The 5548-nt window shown below is 37.1% G+C and overlaps 1 pseudogene; it reads left to right on the top strand.

The window, feature by feature from the left end:
• The first annotated feature begins 2723 nt into the window (after positions 1–2723).
• Positions 2724–4735, top strand: LOC119523281 (annotated as a pseudogene).
• Positions 4736–5548: the final 813 nt, after the last annotated feature.

Below are 5548 nucleotides of genomic sequence, written 5' to 3' on the forward strand. Positions count from 1 at the left end.
TGCGCAGAAGTTCACTCACCTGTGATCTCAGAACACTCTGTTCCCCTTTTGTCCTCTCTCTTCACATTCCATCCACACATTATCCAGATTTGATTCAGTGTTTGGGCTCTGAAGGCAAATGATAAATATTTACTAAGATGCATATGAGTAAAGTTACATTTGTAGCTATGGGAGTATAAATGAAAATGTTTGTATTATATAAGCACATTTTATTTAGACAGCCTCATTTTTTAAACCAGGATCAGTCATAAAAATATTTTTCAATTTTCTATATTTCTAATCATTGGAAAAATCTTATTTTAATAACTAGCTTGTTGCTAGAAACCAAACAGGTAAAAAGTAAACAAGATAATATTCTTGTTAATTTATATATCATAATGTTTCAGTTTGCTAAAGCTGCCAGAATGCAATGTGATAGAAATGGGTTGGCTTTTAACAATGGGGATTTATTAAGTTACAAGTTACAATTCTAAGACTGTGAAAATGTCTAAGGCATCAACAAGAGGATACCCTCTCTGAAGACAGGCTACTGGCACCTGGGGTTCCCCTGTCACATGGGAAGTCACATGGTGACATCTGCTGGTCCTTTTCACCTGGGCACTTGTTTCAGAATGGCTCTCATTTTCTGTGGGTCCTTCTTGCTTCTCCTGGGGCCTTTTCTTTCTAAACTTTCTCTCTCTCCATGAGCTCTCTTAAAGGACTCTGTTAAAGGATTAAGACCCACCTTGAATTGGGTGGGTCACATCTCCATGGAAACAACCTATTCAAAAGGTCCTACCCACAATAGGTCTGCAGCTACAGGGATGGACTAAGAGAACATGGCCTTTTCTGGGGTACATGACAAATTTAAACCAGCATACATAATAATATCTAGTGCCTATTTCTTACTTATTATGTATCAGGAAAACTGGTAAGCACCTAGCATATATTATCTCAATTAAACTTTACAACAATCCTCTGAAGAACATACATTAGACAATTTTTCATTTAGCTTCAAGTTGTTTCAAAGCCACCCATTTCAAAACTATCTGAAGATGTAAGGTGGTTTTAAAAAGAACAAGGCCTTCAAAAATTATTTACTCTATCCTCATCTGGATAATCATTGCCCTTTTGCATTCAGAATTACTGCCATCCCTGGATAAGAGGACCAGATGAGGTTAAAATAGTGCCAGACCAGATGTGTAAGGTATTCCTATACTTAATATTCATTCATAGATATCACACGCCAGATGAAATCCATTTCACTGCAATATTCACTTGGCCTGAACTTACTCTAAATGACTTTTTTGAGTATACATGGTACAAATCTTAATATGAGAAGAAAAGCTTAGATAAACACAGGTGGCTTTAAGAAATCCTGCAAGAGCAATGACACTTAAGTATGAACATAAGCATGCAGAAGATGCTAAACTGCCTAATTCAATTTCACCTTCCTGGGCATATATGCAGAAGAAATGAAGGATTTTTAAATCAATCCCTGTAAAAACTGTATTGACAGATTTGGATTATGAATGCGATCATGATTTCATATCACTTTCAGTGTATTCAAATGGCTACATTAATTATGGAGTTTCTTAATCTAAAAAAGCAGAAGCTCAACATATTATTCTAGTCAATTCTATGGGCCCACTTAAATTCCACATATAAATTCATCTTGCAAGGTATTGTTTCCACTAATTATAGTTCATACTGTGCTAGTTTCATGGAAACCAAACAGATTGCTTCCTCTCATATCAGATAGATGCTTAGCTCACCTACAGGGAAGACTTAACTGTGAGAGATTTTTTCAGTGAATGGTTCTTAATTCGTGAAGTCAAATGTTTTCCTGAATTTCTTTTGCACATTAGTTGTTTGTCACTGTAAATGCATTTTCAGTTTTGTACCTTTCCTGTACCATATGTGGAGAAGAGACAATGCTAACAGTGGTAAACTTTTTCCTTCTTTTCCTTCAGTCCCTGGATATTTCATATTTAATCTCTCTAACAATTCTTCTAGATGGAGGATATGTATTGGTAACATGATATCAATGGGTTGCCTCAATTTACCACTCCTCCACAGAATGTAAAAGATAAAACTGACATTACTAACAAGCTATTTGACTGCAATCCAGTTAATAGGTGCCGTTTTAGTCATGAAAATGCTAAACTTATAGAAACTGGGGTGTCCTCTACCAAAAGAAGAATAAATAATCCTATTTTCAAAATTTTCCTTGGTCTTAAGTAAAATCAATAATATTTTCATGATTTTTATTCATTTTATTCATGATTTTGGAATATTTCTGATGGATAATGGTTTAAATACAATATGCCTTCTAAACTTTCTTGTCTTAAAATGCTGATTATAACAGAATCTATTCTTTGTAGATGCTATACTTCATTTCTGAATTATATGTGTTTTAAAACGGAATCTGGGGGTGGAGGGCCAAGGCGAGTGTCCTTATCCTAGCGATTGGGGCTTGGGCCTGTGAGCCAGTTGGAGTTGCAGCAGCGGAAACGATTGGGCTGAACAGAGGAAGACATGTTGCTCATTGTGGAGTATTTATGGGGTTAAGTGGCATGAGATTTCTGTTTTTGATAGTAAATAGCGGGTAACATCTAAAGGAACTGGTTTAAATCCTAATGCCAAAGTTTGGCAAGAAATTCCTCCTGGAAATAGTGATGCCACTCCAGTAACTCATGGAACTGAAAGCTCTTGGCATGAAGCAGCAGCCTCAGGTCTCATCCTGAGGGTAATACAGAGATTTCTGATGATATATGTAAGGAATATGAAGTAATGTATTCCTCATTTTGTGAAACCACAAGAAATACTACTGGCATTGAAGAATCATCTGATGGAATGATTTTAGGACCAGAAGATCTGAATTACCAAATATGTGATGTTTCTGGAGAAAGCAATTCAGCAATTTCTACAGAAGACCTAAAAGACTATCTGAAGAAACAATTAGAATTCTGTTTCTCATGAGAAAATTTGTCAAAGAATCTTTACTTGATCTCTCAAATGCACAGTGATCAGTTTATCCCAATTTGGACATTTGCCAACATGGAAGAAATAAAAAAGCTGACCACAGACCCTGATCTAATTCTTAATGTGTTGACATCTTCCCCCATGGCACAAGTTGATGAGAAGGGTGAGAAAGTAGGAACAAGTCATAAGCGTTGTATTGTTATTCTTAGAGAGATTCCTGAAACAACACCAATAGAGGAAGCGAAAGTTTTGTTCAAAAATGAAAATTGTCCCAAAGTGATAAGCTGTAAGTTTGCACAGAATAGTAATTGGTATATCACTTTCCAGTCAGACACAGATGCACAACAGGCTTTTAGATACTTAAGAGAAGAAGTTAAGACATTTCAGGGCAAGCCAATCATGGCAAGGATAAAAGCCATCAGTATATTTTTTGCTAAGGATGGTTATAGATTAATGGATTCTAGTGTGTATAGTCAGCCCTTTCAAACTCAAGCACAGTATGCCTCACCAATCTTATGCAGCCTGTATATAATCCTCACCAACAGTACTCACTCTACAGTATTGTGCCTCAGTCTTGGTCTCCAAATCCTGCACCTTACTTTGAAACACCACTGGCTCCCTTTCCCAATGGTAGTTTTCTGAATGGCTTTAATTCACCAGGATCTTACAAAACAAATGCTGCTACTATGCATATGGGTTGACTATTCCAAAAAACTCATGTGAAGCCTCACTTTAGGTCATCCAGTGGTTCAGAACACTCAACAGAGGGCTCTGTGTTATAGGGGGATGGACCAATGAACATATCTGGTTCAAGGAACTTCACAACTGAACAGCATAACCCTACAGTAACAGGGCATCAGGAGCAAACTTACCTCCTAAAGGAGACCCCCACTTTGTATGTGGAACAGAATGGGGACTATGGTAGGGGCAGAACTCTTTTAAGAGGTCGAAGATGATGGGAAGATGACAGGATCCCAAGACCCCATCCTGCAACTGCTGAAGCAAAGGCTCCAACACCAAAGTTTGACTTATTAGCCTCAAATTTTCCTCCTTTACCTGGAAGTTCATTGAGAATACGAGGTGAACTTCCTTTGGAGAACAGGATGTCTGATGTTGTTAAAGGTGTCTACAAGGAAAAGGATAATGAAGAGTTGAGAATTAGTTGTCCCATGCCTGCAGAGGATGAGCAGACAGACTGTAGCTCTGCCCAACAGCTCAGTTTGAGTACAAGTCCTCCATGTCTAGCTCAGCTTCCAGCATTAAGTACAACTCAGCAAGAAAAGGATCAAATAGAGGATTCCTCTGTTCAGAAGGATGTTCTCAACAAGGCAACTATACCGGTTTCTTCCCCAAGTACTGCAAAGCCATCAAGGACAAATACTGCTTCACCATGTAATAGTAATATAAATGCACCTGTAGCTGTAGCCCTACAGGAACCCCAAAAGCTGAGTTATGCTGAAGTGTGCCAGAAGCCCCCTAAAGAGCCATCTCCAGTTCTTGTGCAGCCACTATGGGAGCTTTGCTCCAATGTAGTATCTCCTACCAAAAATGAAGAGAATGGAATTCCTGAGAAGTCCATTGAAAAACCACATGAGAGGCCTGAAGCAAGGGCTAGTAAAGATTATTGTGGCTTCTGAGGCAATACCATTCCCAGGGGAGCAGCTGGAAAAATCCAAGAACAGAGACGCCAGTTTGGCCATAGGTCTATACCTCAGGGAGTGACTTAACGTAAGGCAAAGAGTAATATGTGCCACCCAGATCACCAAAGTAACCAAGTAAGAAGAACAAAAAACAAAACAAAACTATTCAAAAACTTCTCTCTCTTCCCAATTAAACTTGAGCTGTGGCTATATTGAACTGTTTTGGAGGGGAAAGGGGATAGCTAGGAAAGAAACAGAAGAAAATAAGCCCTGAAATCAAATTCTGGAGGATTCCAATCAGTATAAATATATATATATACATATATATATAAATAAATATATATATATACACACACATATATATACATATATATGCACACACATATATATACACACACACACATAAGGGATGGTAATAACTGTCCCTTATGTTAGTGAATTTCATATGTACAAATTTAAACTGCAAGTTGTAAACACTGGAAAGCACCAATGTGACATAAACATCTTAGTAATATATTAAAATGAATGTAAGTGTAGGTTTAAAATTACATTACTGTGAAACTCATCTTCTAACTCTTAGCTTCGGAGATTTGTATTAGGAGGTAACTGTTAAGAGCTTTGAAAACACTGCACATTTCTTTTCTGTACAAACCAGAGTTCTTATTTCTTTGTAATTTATTATTCAGCTTGGCAATAGCTTTTGATTTGCTGGATTGATAACATGGTATAATATACTTAAGCAGTTTGAATCCATTAATTTCTACACACTTTTTAAAAATCATCTACTAGGTGAAACATACAATAAAACTACCTGTGAAATTTGGGGAAGTTTAGGTCCTTTTAAGAGAAAAGTATTAATAATCATTGATTACATCTATGACAAAAGTGCTTATTTTAGTTTGCTTAGATAATGCTGCAGTTGGTGGAAATGATAAGTGTTAGCA

Source organism: Choloepus didactylus, chromosome X (assembly GCF_015220235.1).
Source record: "Choloepus didactylus isolate mChoDid1 chromosome X, mChoDid1.pri, whole genome shotgun sequence".
Taxonomy (NCBI): Eukaryota; Metazoa; Chordata; class Mammalia; order Pilosa; family Megalonychidae; genus Choloepus; species Choloepus didactylus.